The following is a 22,759-nucleotide window of genomic DNA, read 5'->3' as shown; positions in this document are numbered from 1 at the left end:
TTTTCAGGCAGATGTCTGAAACACTCCTGGTGGGATCGGTGCCTCGCTGCAGTAAATTCAGGGTGAGTCCAATGGTTTGGGTTGGGGGCTCCAGTTTTGAGCAGTGATGGAGAATGAGAATTATGTTGCACACAGATTGTCAGACTGTTGTACAGCTCTGTGCTCCATGCTGGCTCAGCAGGCTTCCAACTGGACAAGCACAAGGAACACCTGCATCTCACAGCGACTCCTCCAAGCCCAAATACTTCCCAGAGACTCATCCTAGAGATGTCCATGCCATGGAAGTCCTCCGATAGTGCTGCCTTAGTCTGATATGACTATCCCTCACTGGTAGGGCATGGCACAAAATGGATTTTACTCCCCATGCTCTGACTACTGTGCATAGAGCTGCAGTGCTGTTTATCCAGCAGTAAAAAAAAAAAAAAACACTTTTTAACAATGCTCTTTTTTTTAATTAAAACAAACAAACAAAACTGAACGACCAGGCAGGAAGAAGTCCTCTTTTTTCCAAAATAATCAGTGGTGAATTTGGGAAAACTGGACGGAGGCCAAGGAGCTGCAGCAGAGTGAAAGTTAGGTGACTTTCCCAGCAGTGGGCAGGGACATGTCCACAGCATCCCCCCACTGCCACAGGAGCATCGAGCCCTGGCAGGCAGCGCAGCCGCTGCCTCCTTCCCTTGCTGCCAGATAAAGAGGGCTCTCCTTTTTCAGCCCATTCTGCTCACACAATGGGAGAAGGGGATCAGCGCCAAAATTACAAGTGTGAGCCCTTAATGCACCAGGTTGAACAATGGGCTTTGGAGGCGTCTGCCTTGTACAGCGAGTTCTGACTACCCAGCGCCATGGAAAGAAACCTCATTGTGCTGGCGAAATGCTCGCCGGAATGAAAACAGCCTCCTCCTCCTTTCTTCAGCTTCCTAATGGGAAGCAAAATAACAAACCGGGCCCACAATTAAACAAACATGCCACTAACCGAGCAGAGCTCAAGTGGAACAGATGTTGCTGCAGTTGCACCAGGCTGGGGGCCGGGAGCAGCCGTGCTGGCTGTGCTTCCCAGGATGCTGTGCCACTCACCTCCTCCTTCCCACCCATCTCTCATTCCTTTTCTCCAGTTTACCCTGTCCTTTCTCTCCCCCTCAGTTTTCAAGTCAAAAACACTGCCAGTTTGCTAAGGTTGGTTTTGCTGGGCTAAGGAGCTCTCCTTTCAAAATGTGGCATCTCTGCAATACAAGAGATGTAGTGTTGCAGAGGTGAGAGAGATGGCTGAAGAGTGGAAACCAAAAGTGAAGCTGTCTGAATCCATCTTTTCTGTACAGTCCATGATGGGGTCTTATTACTCTGAGGATTAAGGCCCCTAAGTCCCCACCTGTCACCAACTGATGCTCCCTCAGCTTTACTGGGATCTGTTCCCTCCATCTCCATGGCAAAGGGGACAAAATAATTTGGCACATCCTGGAACAGGAGGCTGGATGGCCTTGCTCGCCCCCTGCAAAGCTGTGTCAGGGCCATTGCTGCTGGAGGAGTCAGAGTGACTTGGGTTCAGAGGCAGCCCAGCAGCCCTACAGGATTGGGTGCAGCCTGGTCAGATCTTGGGGTCCTTCCCTGGGGCAGAATTACTGAGTCCAGAGATACTGACCACAGCAGGTTCCAGACTCCCTCTCACCTGGGAGCCACGTTCACCAACACCTCACTTGTTTAGAAAAAGCACACAGGGCTGTGATAAGGAGCACAGTTATGACTCTTCTTGTTTTCTACCTGCTCTTGCCAGCAAGGGACCTGTGCAGCAGAGCTTCACTTTGCCGTGGGCTGCTGTAGCACTGCAACTTCTGCAACTATTATTAGAATCCTGAAGATGAAAGAAAAGTTACTTCTCTTTCTCCTTCAATCAGGGGGAGCTGGAAGAAGTGGGGAGAGTCCTGATACCTTCCAGGAGCTGTCTCAGGAGAGGGACTGGACCAGCCTGAAGGCCACAAGAGCCAAAGTCCAGCAGCACAGCTAGGGACACAAGCATCTCACACACAGGTAAGAAGCTCAGTGGAAGCCTCGCTTGGGTCAGGTTTACCCAATTTTTTGGTGAGACCTGCTCTGTGAATGCTCGTTGCTGGATATCCTGGGAACACTGGTGATTGATGTTCAGCCAGTGGCACCTCTCACTGCTCTGCTTTGGTAAAAGGCAGCCAAATGTATGGCTCCTATGTATCACGTCTGCTTAGTCACCATCTCGGTGGCCAGGATGGCCGTGGCCAGTGCTAGCCAAAATTGACTCTTGTGTGCTCCCAGTGCTGAGTGATATTCCCACTCACCTGACAAACCTGCAAACAAACAACTTGGGCACCTTAGCAAAAAAGCACCCCTGCTGCCAAAATCCCAGTTCAAAACAAAAACCAAGGTGAACATCCAGGTATTCCAGAGCACAGTGGCACCAAGGGTAAATCACAGCAAGCCAACCAGCCACATTATCGGATTACCTTTCCCCTAAGATTTGCTTCTTTTATCTTACTTAGCGAGGCAAAACACCTCAGATGGAAAATTTGATTGGAGTATTGGTTTTGACTTCCTTTTTCACAGTCGATGCACACAATGTATGCACATATGTGACTGCACATTTGATAAATTCAGCAGCAGCTTTACAGAGTTGGCTCTATTAGAACAGCTGATGACATGAGCTAAAATGACCGGGAATTAACATCCAGAAGTGGATGTAAAATTATCAGACTTCAAGAAACTCAAGAGAAATCCTGTCCCATAAAACAGTGGTGCATTGTTCCTAAAAGGCATCTCTTTTCTCATCACCCTTCATTCTTCACCCCACCCCCTTCTTTCTCTCATTTGAAACTCAAATTTACCTCTGTTCAATTCCTGCTCTGTTGCCCACAGCATCTTTTATTTTCATAGTAGGTTGGTGATGCAGATTTTGAGACTAAGACCTCAAAAGACACACACCGTGTTATAATGTTGTATCTGGGTTTTGGCTTGCATGGATACTGTGCTGAGCCAGCTCAGGATACTCAGCAGCAAATAATAACATGAATAAAAATTAAAAAGTCATTTATAAAGTCATTTTTGGTTGGGTTAGATTTATGCCAGCCCAACACATGGAGGCAATTCTCTGCAGGGTCAGATGAAGAAATAGGGTAGAAAGTGGGGATAATGGAGGACAGTTTGTTAATGTTGGTGTATGTATCTCATTTGTGTTTTTGTGCTGATTCTTGCTCAAGGCATTGACCTGACCATGCTGGTTAACAACAGCTCTTCATTTAGTCCTATCCGAGCAAAGACTTATGTGGCTTTTGTATTCTAAAGCCAATTTAATTCAGATCTTCTCTAAGCAGGACTATTTTGATGGAGCCGGAGAAGTGATGACACAAATAGCTGATGACACAGATAGTTCTGCTGGCAGAGCAGCAGAGGTGGCAACCTCTGGATGGGATCCATGAGCAGCAGCTGCAGACAGGCACCTCTTCATGGAGCTGGAACAGGATGTACGGCCCAGGGCTCCTGTCACCATCCCTCCAGGTCAGTGGAAGGGGCTAGAGCAAGTGAAAACTATTCTGAATGTCTGCTCATCAGCAATAATTATTATTATTGCTGCAGTTTGAAAATATTTGCCTCATCTTCTGCCATTCTGTAATTTCTGTTGACGATCTGTGCCTGGTTCAATTCCCATCCCAGACAAAAGCAGAAATGTCAGGATACCACAAGTTGCTGTTGGTCTCTGTAGCTTTTCAGGCCAGGTAGAAGCAGAAGTAGTGGGGATTTCTCATGAATTATCCACCCTGTTTCTAAAAGTGTGTCTGTACAGTTGCTCAAGTGCCTCAGCCTCAGATACTGCAAGGCACCAGCAGCAGCAGTGTTTCTGGCTGTGATTTTGCTGCAGCGTCGCAGATGCCTCAGATACCATGAGCTCTTGAGGTATGAAGCCTGCATGCATTACTCTGGGTCCAACTGAGCATTTACTGGAAAAACGAAGGCAAAGCAAAGGGGGAGCACCCGATGTGACTCAGGGCTGAGCGAGGCCAAGTGGTGCTGCGTGACAGTAATTCCCAGCCATTATTGTAGCCCTCAGGAGATCTGCTACAAACTGGAATAGTTTGTAACAGCCCTGAGGGACCAGGGCCAGAGCAAGGGAGATAGCAGCCAGCTTTGTCCCCCTCACAGGCCTGAAGCTCAGCATGACTTGGAAAGCAGAGGATTTGTGTTCTTCTCTCTGGGAAATGGGAATCCAAGGATGCCAACAGATTGGAATTCTTCTGTTGGAAAGTGCAAAATAGGAGCGCTGCACAGCCTGGCTATCTGTTGCCCTTAATCCAGCAGTTGTTACTGATCCTTCTTCTTCCACTCCTCCTGAATGGGCTCCTCACTTCCGCAGAGTAATGATGTTGTCACGGTGTTTTCGTGCAGGGCTGCAGGGGCAGGAGGGAAACGCAGCACCCACCTACCCCTGCAACCATGCAGGGCCATCTCTTTGATGCAGAGCCCCTTTGGCCCTATGCTCCCATGTGAGGCAGCTCCCCGCTTTTTGCATTTCAATCACATGCATCTAAATCCAGTCATCTGGGAATCTTATCGGAACTCACGCAAAGGAGTCCTCTCTGCTGTGTAATTACAGGGCCCCACGAGCGGGTCCTTAAACGCTTTGTGAGTCAGCTGATGGGGACGTGGCCTCAGGTACCCAACCCTCCAGCAATGAAGGCCATCATCATTAGCTAACCTCCTCCAGGGCCGGTATGTGGCAAGCACTGGAATTCACCACTTTTCTTTGTCAGCCTTTGACAACTACTTGCTTGATATAATTACTTTCAGTGTTATTTAAGGCTCTGACTAATCGCATGGCAATGGCCAGGTTTATAATGCAACAGTGTGTAGCCTGGAGCAAATTCTGACATAATTACACTGTATAAATTCCCCCATTAGAAATGACACTGCATTGGCATTATGTACAAAGCAGCCATGGTCCAGTCAACTGGCTCTGTGAAAATCTGTCTGACAATTGTTTACCCTGTTGGTATCTTATTGACACTTCGTACAATGATGAAACTGTTACATGACAGCAAATGGGAGCCAGAGACCTGGACGAATCTCTCATTTCCTCTCTCTTCCTTCAAGTGTGGTTATTTTCTTGCCTGGCTTACTCAGGATGGTGTTTTGCCGGCTTCTGATGGCTCTGAAACAGAAAGAAAAGCCAATGGTTGCAGCACAAATCACAAAAGCCTATAGAAATCTGCTCAGGTTGCATCATCTGCCCAAAGGAGTCCCTGGAGGATGACTGTGGCCAAATTCAGCCCCATGGCATAGCACATTGTGGTAGGGTTGTTTGCAAAAACAAAGGCTTGAAGCATGCTGCAAAGACAGCTTTGTCACCTGCCTGAGCCAAGCACGTATGCAACTTAAACTAGGAAGGACATGCCAAAAACATGTATTAAACAGCAAGTGGCAGAATAAAGGAAATGTTGATACAGCATGGGGTTGGAGGAGGAGGTTTCCAGTCTCCCTACGGCCTGGGACACCTGAGAGCATTTGAAGGGCTGGGAATGGGATCCGGAGCCTTTCTAAATCTTTAGTTTCAAGCTGGCTCCAGAGACCTCCAACGTGGGCAGACTTAGAGAAGCCCAAAATTGAGTTTTGAGTTAGAGCTGAGAAAGAGGGATAAGCTGAATACCTGTGTCCCTATCAGTGTTCCTCACAGTATGTTGTCTATACCAGTCGATTTATGAAGCCCCAAGAGTTTGAATGTCTTTATTTCCCCATGGAATAGACTGTTCTTTAAAGGAGCTACTGTCATGTCCATTTGGAAACCATTTGGTGTTTGTGCAATATAAGCAACATTGGAAGCATCTGTCCATTTTCACCAGTAAGAGTCAAACCCATTAACCAAACCTGGAGCAATAACCCACACCTTTCTTTTGTTTTCAAGTATTACCAGGAATGCTGTGACCCAGATGAGCCACTCAGCCTCCTTCCTGAGCAGTAAGTAGTGCCCTAAGAAAGAGATGTTTCTTGATGGCACACAGAGGCTGGAGCAAAGCCCTGAGATGCTGCTGTACGTATGGGGAGAGTGGCAAGGTCCCTACTTATGATTCCCCCCTCCTAAGGCTGCATGTCCTTGTCAGGGCAAGGAGCAGCATGGAACAAGTGAGCACTGCCATGGCAAACTGAGCTGTGGCTGAAGGTTTATTCTGATACCCCGGGCTGCCAATTCAGAACTTGCCTGAAACCCGCAGTAAAATTCGCCTCCGATTCCTTTTTAGGAAAAGAAGGCTGTAGTATAAAGTTCCATTTTCTAGGCATTAAATTTTACAGTCTGCACCATTAAAAGCAGCATTCTGTGTCAAACTTAATGTTTGGTCTTCAGGAACAGCTCAGAGGAAAAGAGAAGGTTCCCTGTTTGTTCTACAAAACAGGAAAGCGGTTGCTTTCTATACTGTAAATATGCATTAGGGAAGCTCTTATAGACTCGTGCTGGGGATTTGATGTTTTTAACTGACTACATTCCTTACATTTTTGTATAACTGCCAAGAAAGCTGAATAAAATGGCTTTTTTAGTGTTTTCTCTAAGAATAGCCCCGCTTCTTTGTAAATATAGCAAAGGAATTGTTGATAATAATTCTTTGGGAGAATAACTGGTGTTATTGATGTTAAAAGGAGAAAGATTGCTGTTTCTCTGTCTCAGAAATACAGCTATCCAAGTGGGCTGGGACTTCAGAAAGCCTGAGCATTCCTCAGCCAGTGACTGAGATTAGACTGGTTTCATTCCTGTGCCAAAAGGTGTAGAAATCAGAGAGAGAAGACTGGCACTGATGTTCAAAATTAAAAAAAATAAAAAAAATAAAAAAAAATAAAAAACAACCAACCAACCAAGATTTGCATTTTCTTTCAGGATGCAAAACTGAACTTTTTTCCTCCTTGTTTGCATTTCTCAGTTTGCAGATAGTTCTGCCTTCTGCCAGCTTGCCCTGAAAAGCTGCAGGTTCATCTGCTCAGCCTGACTCAAATGTGCACCATTAACAGCTGAGCACCCCTATACTCCTGCAGTGTTAGGTCAGGCCCCACACTCCTGAAGTTCCAGGAGGTGAAAGTCATTCATTCTCATCTCCAGGTTGGTGGGCTAAGCCAAATTTTGACTACTGAGCCATAGCTGTTGCTGGTTTGAAGATCTTGGCTGGTCCTTGCAGAGCCATTGATTTAATAGCGGTAAAAGCAACTGTTGCATGAAAAATTGAACCAGCCTATGCCACGCTGACTGCTGAATATTTCTGCCTTTCAGGATAATAGTGGGAAAAGAGTTAACTCATCAGTCAAGCCCTGAAAGATGGTCTACTTCTCAGTGAGACTTTGTGCCAGATGGCATTTGGGGCCGAGCATCTTGGCATCTTTCAGCCAAAGGAATTGCTCTGCACTTCACCTTCAAGCCTGTGCTTGTGCCACAGCTTTGGCATTGCTTTCTGCTCAACACTCCAATACTTAGAATGGCAGTGAAACGCATGGAGCCCAAAAGGGAGAAGCATCCCATCATCTGTGTGAGTGACTTGGGGATGTAAGGTGAAGGAGGTGGAGGGCAGAGTTCCCACCCGGAAAGGATTTTCAAGATTTGAAAAATCAAAACAGCCCCCAGTGTTCCCCTTATCTATCAATTAAAATCAAACTAGTTTCTTTTTATCAAGATTGAGAGATGCCACACAGGCTGACTGCAGTATTAGTGAGGTTATCTGTGGTGTAGGAAATCCAGATCCAAATGCTTCACCAGTGCACATCTGGGCTGTTGGCCGCTGTGTTTGTGTTCCTAGATCTCATGTTGTCACTGTTAGTTCTAAGCTTGTGTTGAACCTCAAGCAGGTCAGACTTTGTTGGTCTGTGATGAGACACAGCGTTTGTGCTTGACAGCACAGCTTTTATATTGCACAGGCTCCTAAAGATCTTGTTCTAATGATGGGATAAAACAACTGCTGCCTCCCTGAATCACTCCATGTGCTGAAGACAGGGGGATGCGAGTGAGGGCTGTTCCCAGGGTGGGTGCTGGGAACACAGTGTGAGAGCGTGCAATGCTGTGCAGAAACACAGCTTAAGGTCAGACTCAGCTCTAAAGCTTCCCCAAAATCCCAAATCCTCTTTTTATATGAGTTCTACCAAACACAAACAATTAAAGAATTTCATCTTCTCCTACTATGGTGGAAAAGCCTGAATGCTTCTCTACACTTTATTAAAAAGCTCCAGCATGTTCCCTAGGTGAGAGTCCTGCTTGGCTTCTGAGAGCCCATATCGTTGTGTTTGGTGCGAATGAATCCGTCATTGATGCCAGTTGGCAGTGGGGAAGAGAAATAACACAGCCCATTGCAAAGAGGGAAAAAAAGCAGCTATAAGCCTCGTGTCTGCCATTTGACAAGGACTTCAGTCAATGGCAGCTTTACAGAGACCTCCACGAGGGCTATTGCACATCCCTGCTATCTGCCTCCACTTACGTTCCTCTCCTAGGGATTACCCCAGTGCCAGGTTTCGAGCCTAAGCACCATACATTCCAGTGCCAGCCTAGAGTACAGGGAGAAGCATTCTGTACTTTAGTTTTGGAATGTACCCCACTGGTAGCAATAGGCTGGTGGGATAGGCAGGAACCTTCCCCTGGGCCAGGTCTCTCTGGCGGGCAGCAGCTCTCTCATCACCAGGGGTTTGTCAAAGCGTGTGGTATGCTAACATCCTGCCAGCTCACCTTTCGTAAGCTGAGTCGAAAGCATTATTCCCACCAGTGCAAACACGGCGTCTGCCACATGTCTGCTGGTTTCTCCCCGCTGCACTGAGGCAAAGCAGCCCTTCCTTGTCAGTCATTGACCAAAAGCTGTTGATTCTGGAACGACTGACTGCACTGGTTGTAAGGGATGCCAAAACCCCCTGAAAGCTGGGAGGCAAAGGTGTTTTCTTTTTAAATGAATTAAGCTGTAGAAGGAATTTCCCTGAGAGCTTGTTTGATATCTGGAATAGAAATGGCTTTCCGTCTCCATCTCCTCCTACTCAGCACTCAGAGCCACATCCAGAGAGCCTGCAGACACATCTGCCCTCTCCTCTGTGTTGGAGTTCCTCTGCACCTTGTTGACAGCTGACAAACATTCCAGGTGGGTCTGCCTCCAGTGTGCTCACTGGGTCACTGTAAAGCTTAGCCTAGGGAGAACACTGTCTAGGGAGAACACAGTTGTAGAATTCATTTTCTGTTGTATCAGTATCAGGCATTTCTGGCAGGGCTGAGCTGGAGTTTGGTCCAGTTTGTTTAAACCACAGCCTGTTCCACAGCCATCCACTAGTGCTCAGGCCTGGCACATCCCACATTACGGACATGCTCTGTGCTTTCCCCAGAGGGAAGCAGGCAGCTCCCCACTTCCTTCTGAGCCTGCATGCAGAAGCACGGTGCAGGCACACAGGAGAGCAGCCCCACAGTACGAGCAACGTTTAAAAACAAGCCTTTGTCAAGAGGTAAAGCAGCTCTACGTGTACCTAAAGGCACAGATAACACCTGGTGGCACCAATAAAGCACTGGCACTGTGAGCCTAATGCCCCATGGTTCCCGTAGGAAACAGGACCTGTACCAGCATCTGTAAATAAATATCCCACTGTGCCTTTAGACACTTAAATACCTTTCCAAACCTGGCTGCTTGCCTGTTTCCCATGCTCTGCTGTTGCTGCTTTACTTTTGCACGGCAGCGGGAGTAAGGAGCTCAGCTGCATGGAGGCTGTGTTGTGCCAAGCACAGTGCAGGCACCAAACAAAAGCCCTCTGACCGCTTCCCAGCATCGAGCTGCTGTTATTTTAAAAACAACTCTCCTTGGCTATTTTCTTTTGCCTTTTATTCATTGTTTTCTTGCTTCCTTTATATGTCTGCTGCCTCCCAGCTAGAATACCTTTGCTGAGCTCCTGGGTGGAAAAAAAGGAGAATTTACCTGAGTCCAACCCATCTGCACGTGGTAAGTGATGCAAGGGCTGAAATGAGGGTGTTGGGGGAATGCAGAGCTACAGACACAGTGTTCCAAGCTTCCCACTGGGATTAGGGAACATAAGCACTGCTGGGGAGAAAGAAAATGAGAGAGTTCAGATCATGGAGAACGGAGCAGATGCAAACATGTGACACACTACTGAGAAGCAGTGCTCCAAGAGAGGCAAATTTCCCCCAGCTGTGCCTGGAGTGGGTGGGTTGTGCTTTTCCTGTGCCTGGGCTAGTTGACAGCAGCTGCCACAATGGGATTTCCTTCATCTTCTTGTTAAGGAGCTTCACTTTGTGCAGCTCGAAGCTTATCTAGGTAAAAGTGATTTTATTAACAAACAGCTGACCTTGGGTTCAAGCTCTGAGTGGCAATTTGAATCTCTCCCAGAGTTAAATAAATCGAAGTCACCGCATTGGAAGTAAAAAGTTGCCAAGCTGCTCTTTGTTGTGAAATTCCAACAGGAGAAATGTGTTTTTGAGGCGCTCTGATGCATTTCAGGTTCACTTTGGGGCTCGGCATTTCATGGCAGCTGGTTCTCTGATTATTTTCTATTAAGGACCAACTTCCAGTAACATCAGTGGGAGCAGGATTTCAGCTCTAAATCTATTATTAACTAATACAGCACAACAATGCCTGGCTTTTGTTCTGTTTTGTTTTCTCCCGGGGTCGGAACGTGTGTGTATCCCATTAACTCTGTCCTCGCTGCTCTCAAGATGTCCCACACAAATGATTTTATTTTTTTGGTAAGAAAATATATTTTACTAGGCAGTTTTATGAGAGCTGACAAAATGCCTCATAAATAACCCAGCAGGAAATATGGGGTAAATAAAATTTTTACAACTTTATCATAAACCTGAGAAGTCTTTGGTTCCCTTTCGAATGGAATGAGCGAGGTATTTCATTAAAGGAAAAGACATGCTCTCTAAAGCCCAACAATTACAGACACAATGCCTTTTTAACCTGCAATTCAGTCAAACAGGTTTGGTGGCAGTGGAAAATGTAAAAGGCCCTGTTTTGACACTTTGGGTCATGCTCCCCATGGGTCAGTTTGTGCTGTGGGTTCCCTGCACAGCAGAGCTGGAGAGCTGGTGTCTGCCTGACCTGCCCCGAATTACCCAGGACCTCTAAGGAACCACATATCTGGGGAACGTGCTTAGGGCAGGCTGCAGTTTTGCACAAGCAGATGCGATCAGGGCCCTGAGTGCAGGGGGAATACAAACAAATATGGTCCTCAGGTCTTCAGCACAAGCCTGAAATGCAATGAGTTGGTCAAAGACCAAGTGTCTGAAATAGAAACACTTGGAACAACCCTCAGTCCCCAAACTTTGCATGAAGGGGGAATTCATCTCTCAGCAGGAGCATCTTTGACACGTGATATTTTGGTACTGTGGGAAGATGGGAGGGGGTGCCACTTTTATGTCCTTTGCACTTGTAAGAATTCATGCTGACAGCCATGACTGCTTTCTACTTAATGGTGAAAACAGAAATCTGGCACAATACATCCTGGGTTGTATGTATGCATGTATAAGAAGTGTGGAAACTGCCTTCCAAAGGAAGTAATGAAATGCCACTCTATGCCCACTTGATCTGATCAGAAAACGATCTGGAGTGAAGGAAGGCCTTTACCCTTTCTCACACTTCTGGTCTACCTCACTTGTGTTTCTGTGTCAGCTGAAAACAGAGAGGATCAGCAAAACTGGAACTGTTCAGAACCACATGTTACCTTCCATGTGCTGTGAGTGGAGCTCTCAGGCTCATCAGAGGAAGATCAGAATGAACTCCACCTCCGTGGCCTCACCTTGCTGGCACTGCAGGTTGTACCACTGTGACCCCCCACCTCTCCTCCAGGGCTCGATTGCATAAAGCCCACCACCCTCCCTCCCAGGCACTCTTGCATTCCCCTGTGCTCCCATCCCTCCAGGCTTACCCTCCCACCCTCAGATCACACGGGTCCTTAGGACATCTACAGCAACTTCCTACAGGCATGTCACATCAGGAAGATATTTAAAGCCTTTGTAGATCTAATGCTTTCTAAATAGGAGGTAAGCTCACCCCACACTACCACTCCAGAGTGCTTTTGATGCTGATTTCTTTTATGAGCACTTTGGGAATGGGGCACTTTGGGGATGGCTGCTCCCTGCACTAACAGGTCTGCAGTCCCCTGCCTGATCACACACCGTGCCGAGTGCTCAGAGCTGACACTGGAGCCAAGTCAGGGTGTCCCTGGGAGCTTTGCCTGTATAAGGGCTCCAGGCTCTGGCACGTTGTCTGGAAAGCACTGTGTAAATAGGAGAGACAATTACTGCAACCCTTTCCCAAAAGGAAGTTCCATATTGGCACCGAATGGGGCGTTGTATGGCAGAGCACAGCCCTGACGGAGCAAACTGCCCTGGCAGCAACTGACAGCACACTGAGAGAAATCGGCTTTTTGGTGGGACATGTGCTTTAGTGAAAGCCCATATGTTACAGAGTTATCTGCTGTGAATCCCCCAGCATTATCCCCACGCCTCTGTCACCTCCCCCCTGCTTCTGCCCTCCCCTCGGGCCCCCACCTCGACGCAGAGGTTAAATAAAATATCATTTCCTCCTGATCTAGCCTTTGTCTTTGGCAATCAAAATGCCCTTCAGGCCCCCATGGAGTCAATCTTGCAGGTCAGGGTAGGACATGGGAAACCCCTTCCCAGGCATTTCACTGCAGATAATGTCATGGCTGATTCATGAGATCACTCCAAGTGCTGCCTTCCGCCACAGCTGCTCCTTTCGGTGCTGAAGCTTCTTGGCTCCTTGCTTCTTTTCCCTCCTGTGACAACACCTCTCCTGCTGGCTGGATTTTACAAACCGATTCCTGGGCAGCTGGGAGAGATGGAAGGGGTACTCAAAAGGAAAAGAGGAATAAAGGGGGGGCTCTGTGCAGGGCAGGAGCAGGCTAGGAGCCACCAAACTCTGTCCCTCCTCCAGCCTCCAGGAGGGACAGAGGTGAGGGAACATGTACACTTGCCTATAAATTCAGCATTCAGCATCACCTGTGTGTCACTCCTCAGTTTAGGGTTCAATACCAAATCACAGAATTGTAGAAACACAGAATGGCTTGGGATGGATAGGACCTCAGAGATTATCTAGTTTCAAGTGATAGCATATAACTGTTTTTGTTATAGCTCTTCTGATCTCCTGCTTGGTGACTCTTTGGAGAGTCCCACTAACATAACACCCAATAGAGATTATGTTAGTAAAAGCATAACTGGTGGAAGGGGAAGACCTATAAATGTCAGTATATTCTCTGTCTTTAATTATTGACTGCTGTTATTTTAACCTCTCTTTCCTCCTGTAGTTTTACATACTCGGGTTGAAAGTGCAAAGAGGCAACAGGGAGATGGAGAGCGCTGACTTCACCCTGCAGTGCACAACACAGGTAAAACGGAAGGGAGTCAGCAGTGGTTTTGTCATTTGTGGGGACTTGAGTGGATGGGTGTGGAATGAGCCTCCATTGTCAGTGCCCAGCCTACAGAGCCACATGCTCAGCCCTGTGTAACACCCTTGTGTTTTGCATGGCTGACCCGTGGGCCAAAGCACCCTGTATCTCTGGTGTATGGAGCTGTGGGGAACTGGCTCGCAAGAGTCTAGGCTGTCACGTTTTCCCTTGCAGAAATAGAATCTTATTTTAAAACGTAGTTTTTATTTTCTACTCAGCCTGCTAATTATCTAAAGCACTTCAAAGAAGTGAAAATCAGAGGGATACAGCCAGAGTGGCGGAAGGGAGAATCAGGAATGGAGGACAAATGGCCCCCGCCCTGCCATGGTCCCAGCCCCCATTCGCACCCAGCTAACATCCCTCCCTTTGGTAAACAGAGACAGGCAGGTTGGCACCTTGTCTCCTGCCAGGAAGGCGCTGGCCCTTTGTTTCCTGCCTGGCAGATGGGGGCTGGAGCGTGCCTGAGGGGTCTGGTTTGGGGAAAGCCTCCAGCAGCCCACAGACAGGACAGCTATAAGCTCCCCCTATGAAAGAGCTGGGCAAAATAGTTTCTATCCTCTGATGTGTTGTTGTGTTTTTTTTTTTTTTAACTTTGACAAAATATAAATACTCTGTCATTTTCCTAGCTGAGCCTCTTGTTTATATAGGAACTGAGAGGGAAACCTGGGATTTGGAGCCAAATTTTATTTCTGGAGCAGGAGAAAGCCAAAATCCTGATGGCAGGAATGTGTGCATATCTGAAATGCTTCAAATCCTTGCGCAAACTTTCTTAAAAGGTTAGAATTTGGCTCACGAGTCAGTGAAATGCAAGTTTTACAGAGTCCTAATATGTGCCAATCCCTGCTTCCAGCCCTAAGGGATTTGCTGGGTGTTACCCTTGGTTGCTGTCTGTGGGGCTGACCAAGGCAGACAAAGAAAAAATAACCTAGCTAAGGCAACACAAGTCAAAGAAAGGCCCATAGATATTTGGACATGTTTTAGCAAGGTCTTCTTCTGAGGCCACTGCACCACATACATGGATAACCTTAACTCTTTCAGACTCCTACATCACAAAAATCCAGGCAGTTTCTCCTCCATCAGCCCCTGCTGTTTTATTGTATGAGCCTGCCTTAACTGGGGCAGTCACTGAAAATATTCATCTTGATTTCTTCAGGGAAGGTGTCAGGTGTTGCACAGAGCTTCATGGCACATCTCCATACCCAGCTCAGATGTCTGCTTGTGGATAAGAGTCTCTGGGTCGAACCCTACCTCAGTTATGGAGGTCCCAGGCTGTCTGGTAGCAGGAAGATGCCCACATAGCTCTTGGCATGATTTGTCCCCTTGTTTCATTATTTTCCTTCCCTACTCTGACCTATTATTAACAGACCCACCTTCTACCTAGTGCTTCTGTTTCCCCTGATATATTTGTAAAAGGCCTCTTATTCTCCTTAATCCCTTTGGCTATAATTAACTCATTCTGCATTTTTGCTGCCCTTATCTTTTCCCTGCAAGCCTTAACTGACTGAATATTCTTGTTTGGTTGCCTCCCTGTTTTCCATTTCTACTAAAGGTTTTCTTTTTAATCCTTAGATCTCTGAGTGGGCTTTTGCACGCTCTTATTTCTTGCCATCTTTATTTACTCGTTTTTTCTATTTTCCTTTAATTTTTGTTCCACATAATGACTCCATCTTCCTCACACCCAGGTAGAGTTCAGGACAACCTCAGGTGACACCTCAATTTCTTAATTCCTTTCAATGCATTTTTCTATTTTTCCCTTGGCACTACACTTCTTCTTCTTCTTCTTTTTTTTTTTTTTGCAGTGTTCAATTTGTCCCTTCCACCCTTCCACTTTGTAGATTCCCATGTTCCCTTCTTTCATTCAGTACCTTTTGTTATACAGAAAATGTGCAAAGTAAAAATTGTCTTGTTTTACTTTGTGTAAAGTTTATTTTTGACCCAGCAGTGCCCCAAAATTAGAAGAGCTGAATGTGCTCTATCAAGCAGATCTCCAACATCGTTGCCAAAACTGCCTTTAGAGTTTGGGCCTTTATAACTTTCCAGCGTTTCTTCCTCAACAGGAGGAGGAAATTTGCAGCACATGATGCAGATCCAGTATATTTCCCTCAGGGAAAGGTGCTGGGGTGGTGAGAGCTTCGGTGGGGATGGCGGAGGGCTGTCCGCCATCACAGGGCTGAGGCCTGTCCCGGCCGCCATTTTAGGCTGCAGATGGAGGGGGCTCAGGCTACAGTCTCACTGCTTGGCCCACTGCTATCAGGAAGCATGGCAAGAGGAAAACTTTGCTGCTAACAAAGAGCAGTAAACAGGAGTGAGGGCTCCAGGCATGCTTCCCCTCTCTCCGCCTGATGTGGTGGGTGGGAATGGTGACACACGCCCTTTTTTTGTCCCCATTGTAGTGAAAATAGGCTAAAAGAGACTTGATGGAGTGATATTGGTTGGAGGAGAGTTGCAGCCGAAGTTGTCCCCTAGGAGGCTCTCATCCAAGCCTCCATCTTCTCTTCAGCCTCGCAGCCCGTGCAGCTCACCCAGGGAGAAGACAGCAACCTAGCCATGCTTTGAAGAGGGAAGAAAGAAAACCAAACTTTTTATCCTACCATCAGCTCATTTTGCCCTTCCTGCCATGCTCCCCCAGGCCTGAGCCTTCACAGAGGCAGGGGTCGTGCTACTACAATAGTAGGATGGCAGCAGGGAGGAGGGAACTGGATGATGGCTGGCGGTGGCTGCCTCCTTCACTCTCCTCCAGTATCAGGTTCTGCCGCTCTGGTGCTGCGGTTCAGCAGGGTGGGGCGGGGAGGGAAGGAGGAAGGAGTGGGGGGAGCTGAGAAAAAAGAAGAAGAAAAAAAAAAAAGAGAGAGAAAAGGCAGTCATTTGGGGCCTGGGCATGGTGGTGGTTTCACCGCTTCCGCTGCCTGATCCACCTTTTCAGACACGCATGAGGAGATTTCTGAGAAATGGCCCTGGGCCGGCCCCAAGCACTTCAGCATAACTGTGCACACGCGTGTGTTTGTGAGCACGCAGCCCTGCTCACATGCTTGCACGCTGGGATCCTTCCCAGCACACACTCTCACTGCACACCTCCTTCCCTCCTTCCACAAAAGAAGTCTCTTTCATTTCCCACCAGAGGAAGAGGTGAGAGAGGAGGAACTAGAAGGCTGCAAATTGCTCAGCCTCATATCTCACACCACCCTCTCTGTCAGGCTACAAGTAGGCAAGGCTGGACAAATGTGCTTTTCACCTTGAGACAACTTTCTGTCGCTTCGTAGAGTGGCTTTTTGTTGTTGTTCTTTTCAGCATTTGTGTGCTTTGTCTCTCAGAGAAACCTTAATACTGTTCTAACTCTACAGGGCTAAGCTGCTGTTTGGTTGTGAAGAGCGTGCCTTGTGCTGTGCTTGTAGCGTTTTCTTTCCCTAAGTTATCCCCTCCTTGCTGCCAGCCAGCCCCAGGAGGCTTGTCTTCATGCGTATTGACAATTACCTTGTGCTAGAGCAAGGCTTTTCCAAACCCTTAGCAAATCTGGTATTTCAAAGGGATGTTGCTGTCAAGCGCCCAGCTTGTCACAGGACTGTGAGCTGGAGCCAGTAAAGCAGCAGGTGGTACCCAGGTGTGTTAGGTTAATCCTCAACTCTTTTAAGCCAGTTACCTTCTCTTGTGAGTAACTAGGACGAGCACAGGGGAGGCAGAGGGTGTAGCCTTCATTGTTTCGGGTTGTTTAGTGTTTGTAGGCTCTCCCTTATTTCTACAAGGTAGTTGGTATTGCTTCTCTCATGTCATGCATGGAGACGTTTAAGGCAGTGGCTAAAGTCTTACTCTTTGCAGAGCTGTGGCAAAGCAGCTTACATCAGGTAGCCAGGCCTTCTGTGGCTGTGAGGTGGTGTTTCTGAGCCTGTTCAGAGCATCCTGGTATTGTGCTGTGGCTCACATAGAGCAGATGATGTAGGAGGGAGTCTAGCTGGTACTCTTGTTTCTTTGCCTGATACTGCAGTTATAAACAACTAGTATCAATCAGAAGCTCTGCCTGAAAGGCAAGTAGGCGTTGTCTCCATTTTAATAGGGGAAATCCTGTGCACAGAGATTTCAGGACCTGGTGGCTGGAGTGCAGAACACATGGAGAGAAAGCTCGCTTTTGCAGAACATTTCCCAAGGCATCCAAGGACTCTTGCAAAGCCACAAAGCTTGCCCTATAAACCACAGCTGCAACAAAAGAGGAAGAGTCCACAGCAGAACTTGGAGCATATTAAGCCTTGAAAATAGGTCTCTTTTTGTGGTGGGGTGTATTTGTTTAAATACATACATATGCGTACATAGAGAAAAGAGCTGGGTTTGTTCAGCATTGGGATTAAAAGTGAAAGCAGGCTGTAGGAACGCCAGCAGGGCAGTGATGTCAGGCAGAGCTATAGCATTGACAGGGATGGATCACATGGTGGCATGCAGCAATGGCATCACAAGGAGAATGGTTGGTCTTCCCACACCCAATAGACACTAATGGAGCAGAAGTAAAGGAACGTGGCTGGTTTGTGAGCCACAAAGGTAAATTCTGCAAGGGTGTAAATGTGAGAGACATTGGAAAGGGAGCTCTGAGAAAGAGGGTGCAGGTGAAAAGATGCACAACTGGTGCAGAGAGCTTGGGCCAAAGGAGCACAGTCTCTGTGGGGTACTAAGGAATAACATAGTGGAGGAAAAAAGTGAAATGAGATTTAAAATGGGAGCATCTGGTCCCATGCTGGTCCCATGTCAGTTCCTGCTGATCCTCATGCAACATAATGTGGTTGCTGTTGAGTTCAGAGTTGTATGGGCTCCCATGAAGGCAGTGCTGTGCTCAAGGCTGGCTCTGGTGAGACTCCACCTGAGGTGGCTGCATTCCTGTGCATTGAGTCAGGAGCTCATGGTTAACTCTTTAAAGGATTCAGGACCCTTGCTGAGGAGCCATGGGTCCCTCATGGACAGTTTTGCTGGAGCTGGAATGACACTGACCAAAGGAGTCTCACCACGGACAGGAAATTCAAAGAGCCTGTGTCTGAACAGTGTCGGTAAGAGAATTTCCTTCATTGGACAAACCTGGTGTATAGTTTGTCAACATGCCTATGGCATTGTTTGCGGTCACAGCTGCATTCTTTAGCTGCGGCACATTTTCAGCTTTATGCATTCATCCTTTAATGCATTGTCGCAATGCTTTGTGAGGGTGGTAAATCCTACTTTAACAGAGTGAGTAGAGGCACTACACCACCTGGATCAGATGGCATAGAGCTCATTGTAGATTTCTGGAGTCCATACTTCTGGACAGATTGCCTCCTGGATCACTTTGGAAAGCACAGAAGGAAATGTACTGGAGATCCCTGCTAATATTATCTCAATCCTTGTGAGTGCAAGGTCAGTAGAGGAAAAGTTGCTCTCTGCTATGTCTGGACTGCAGGCAGACAGGCTCTGCTGGGCAGGTCACAACCATTGTTCCCTGGTCAGCCAGGCCAGAGATGTGGCTGGAGCTCCCTAACCTCTTTTAGCCTGCACACCCAATCCCAAGGAGTCAGGGCAGAGCTGCTGCAACCATCAACATGAAAGAACGAAAGGCTGGCTGAGACCAGGGGTTACAGTAAGTATTGTTTCCTTCCCTGAGATTATCTGCACCTCACCTTCTATTGGAGCAAAATTCGCTTCCTGGTGTGAAAGTGGTGGAGAAAGAGATTAAAGCGAGCAGATAATGCAGTGGGAAAGCATTTCTTTGCATCTTTCCTGGATAGAAGCGCTGTCTCTGTTCCCATCACTTGCAGGACCAGCTGTGGTTTCTGGCAATGGCAGACACAGACATTGCCCTCCAGGTTCCTTTCCCTTTCATTACCCCTCTGGAGAACAGGACTCTCGTTAAAAGCCATGGATGTATCACTGGGAGCCAGCTCTATTATGCACCAGCCAGTGAAGCAAGATAGGCACACTCTCCCACAATCTAGGGATGCCCCTGCTGATCTGTTACCAATGGGACTATCTTCAGTGGGATCAGAGCCTGCCCTTTTCCATGTCCCAATGGGACAACACCTGCCCACCAAAGGACAAAGAGGAAACCTGTTGCGATGGGAAAAAAGACAGAGTTCTCCCCAGAGAGGCTGTTTAATTAAGAGCGTCTTTCTGCTAGCCAGCTGGTTTGTTAGCAAAGCATCTAACTAAGCTTCATCTCTGTGAAGAGAGCAAATCTCTGTGAGGCAAATGCCATGAATCCAGTTTTACAGTTTTACTCTCTCACATAAACCATAAGAAATCTGGTGAAGTCATTGTGGAAAAAAGCCTGTAGGATAAACAGGCTCCAAAGGGTCAGAAGAAAGCAATCTATGGCCCAGAGGCTGCTCTGTGTCACACAGTCCATTGGCCCTGTCCAGAGCTAGGGTGGAAAAGCTGAGGCATGGCTGGATGTGTTTATATACGCTGGTTTTTGGAGTTTGGGGGATTCTGGCTGGAGTGTGAATGTGAGCAAAGCTTTATTTCACTGGATGCAGCACGTAACAAGAAGTTCACCTTCAGTTAGAAAGGATCTTAATATGACCTTCCCTTTTTTTTTTCTTTTTTTTTTTTTTTTAAAGAAAAAAAAGGGGGCATTGTTTTGAGTTGTTAAACAGCTGCTGTGTTCCACCCCAGTAATGGCTGCAATTGAGTAGTGAATAATATAACACTTAGATAAACAGCCGGTAAAATAATTTGGGATCTTTCCTTAGGGGGCAAAGCAGGCAAGTTACTCTTCAAAAATAAATCATTATTCGCTCTGCCTAGGAAATGAAGTGTTCTCCCTTCCATCACCAAGTGGGCTGTCACGCATCTCCTCCCTCCCTTCTGTGCTGGAAGTGTTTGCAACACTTTTACCACCTTCAGCTTCCGAGGAGGTTTGGATTCATGCGTCTTTTCTTTTTCCTCTTTCCACCCTTGGCTTTTTCTCCATCTCATCCCCAATCTCCTTAAAAACAACCCTCCCAGCTGCCCAGCTGCTGTCCTACACCATCTCCTCATTCAGAGTGGCCGCAAATTGACCGTATGAGAAGTTTGTCTCCCGGCGCAATGCGTGCTGCCTCTGCAGGGCAGGACCGAGCAGCACCAGGCCTTGGGTCTTGGCCTCCATCGGATGAACAATTTCCCGTTGAAGGTTACTCACTTCCTGTTTTCTGTATTTAGACAATCTGGGCCTATAGGGAGGCTTTGATTTGTTGTAAACTTCAGCTGGTTTAAGCGTTAAGCAGCGAGAGAGCACGGCGGGCGGAGGAGGGGAAAGGCCTGGAGACAAATTAGTGCTGTTTCATACGGTGACTGTGTTCTCTCGCAGTTTTCTAGCGACCATCAGGGCATGTGAAAGGAAGGCCAGCAGCTAACAGCATGGGAGATGGAGACAGCGTGGCTTCACAATGGACAGGCTGCATGCAGCACAGGGAGCAGGCGGGCAGCACAGAGCAATGACTAATTCCTGCGATGTGTCACTTTTGCCCTGCACACAGCTGCATGGAGGAGGCAGGGAGGAGCCTCTAACCTGGAGTGCTGTGCCCTTCCTCGATGCCTAGCAGCGCACACCACACGCCGAGCTTTGTTCCGACTTGCCCAGAAGTCTGCTGGGATGAGCGAGTCGGCACTCGCAGGCAGCTGATAGGGCAGGTTGTGTCTTTGAGATGCCTGTTTCGCAGAGGGGAAACTGAGGCACGGAGTCGTGCACCTTTGCTCGTTATCAGAAAGCGAGCGTGGGAGGATCGCGGTGAGCCCTGGCGCCAGGAGAGCAGTGCTCTGTCTCCTGGGATGCGTTGTCACCAGGAACGTGTTCCCTGTGCTGGATCTGCGCTCAGCTGGGGAGCTGCAGTGTCACAGAGTGCCTGTGGGCACAGAGGTTACCTGAGTGATGTGGGTCTGTCTGCTCCCTTCTAACAGGTCAACTGTCAAAATGGGGTACTTTTACTTGGGGCTACAAAAAGGGGGGGGGAAGAGGGGAAAGAAAAAGATTAGAGAAAGAACTGAATTACAGTAGGAGGTGGTAAATGAATGTAAATTTTACAGTAAAATCCTTTAGGAGTTTCCAGAGACACCCAAAAATCCCTCCAGCAGTATAACCTGCTACCAAAATGCCAGTGTGGGTAGGTGGGAGCAAATGGAAGATAATCATAATCAAAACAGTCAACATAAGTGTTCTTTTACTCTTGTGTCCCAAGAAAAGAAATCTGCTGCATCCTCTCTTGTGATGGAGGGTGGGCACAAGGAGTTGAGCTCTAGAGGAAAACAAAGCAACTGAGGAGGACTTTGGTGAAGCCCTGAAGTGTTCAGAAGAAACAAGTCCATGCTCACGCTCTGCCATTGACAGGCCCAACTTCAAATGATTTATGGATGCCGTTGGCCCTCATGAGCCAGAGCCAGCTTTCCTGCAAGTAACTCCCTGCAGCCCAGAGCGCAGAACCGTACGGACATGGGAGCAGGATGTAGGCAGGTAGCTGGTTTCTCCTTGGCATTGCCGCATAGGCTGGGTTAACATTATACTTCCCTGATGCAGTTTTTATAGACCAAACAGTAGCAGTTCCCTCCCTCTGCGGTATGTAGAAACCTTCCCTTGCAGGAGGGGTTGATTCTCTATTGTGTTACCTGGTGGCTAATTTTATTCTTTTTTTTTTTTTTTTTTTTCATCTGAAAGTGACACTCAGACTGAACCAAGAATCACTGCAGAGAATTGCACCCAGTGCCATTCAAGCAAAGGGTGTTTCTGAATCGGCACCAGCCGGCTGCTGAGGTTTGATCTGTTAGATCCAGAGCAGCCTGGTTTGCACTCAGATCACCATGCTTAAAGAACAGTCACTTAATCTCACTTAGAAATGTTTACTTGCAAGGACCAGATGGCCCAGGGAGTTGGGTTAAATGAAACGTTTTACTTCTAGGTCATGTGTTCTAATCCAGCCCAGGTTGGTAATAAATGAACATATTCACCTGATAGCCACTTTTGGCTCTGTTTTTGGTTTCCAAGTCGAGATATCACACCACAAAATCTCCCTCTGTGCCATGCCATTGTCAGTACTGATTTGACCATCTCAGTGAAGAAGCCAAGGATCAAATGCTCCACGGTGCCAGACTTTTCTTTTTCAGCCTGCAGGTAAGGGGAAGTTGTGCTGTGTTGTGCCTCTGCCAGGGGCAGCATTTCAGTTTGCAAGGCCGCCAGTCCAATCCCCTCCACCAACGTGAAATTCATTCAAAAAGATTGGGAAATGTTTAATTGCAGTTGACATATAGGCACTCTCTGCTATGAACTTTACACACAATCACAGATAACAGCATCAGAATTAATGCCTGCTTCCCACTTGTCCTGCTATAAGCAATAAACGTTTGGCAAGTC

The 22,759-nt window shown here is 47.4% G+C and overlaps 1 long non-coding RNA gene across 6 annotated transcripts in view; it reads left to right on the top strand.

The window, feature by feature from the left end:
- Positions 1 to 22,011, top strand: part of LOC149916430 (uncharacterized) — a 41,398-nt gene extending 19,387 nt beyond the window's left edge. For 4 of the 6 annotated variants that reach the window (XR_016470107.1, XR_016470113.1, XR_016470111.1 and 1 more), the window contains 10 exons: positions 8 to 62; positions 1,890 to 2,022; positions 3,333 to 3,516; positions 5,915 to 5,967; positions 7,265 to 7,517; positions 9,005 to 9,101; positions 9,873 to 9,944; positions 11,634 to 11,776; positions 13,291 to 13,371; positions 14,585 to 22,011. This is a non-coding gene — a long non-coding RNA (uncharacterized LOC149916430). The other 2 variants (XR_016470112.1, XR_016470108.1) reach the window with 2 other exon arrangements.
- The last annotated feature ends 748 nt before the right edge of the window (positions 22,012 to 22,759 follow it).

The sequence above is a fragment of the Phasianus colchicus genome, chromosome 11, assembly GCF_987193195.1.
Source record: "Phasianus colchicus chromosome 11, bPhaCol1.hap1.1, whole genome shotgun sequence".
Classification (NCBI taxonomy): Eukaryota; Metazoa; Chordata; class Aves; order Galliformes; family Phasianidae; genus Phasianus; species Phasianus colchicus.
The sequence above is the reverse complement of the archived record's forward strand: the minus strand, read 5'-3'. Positions and strand labels throughout refer to the sequence as shown.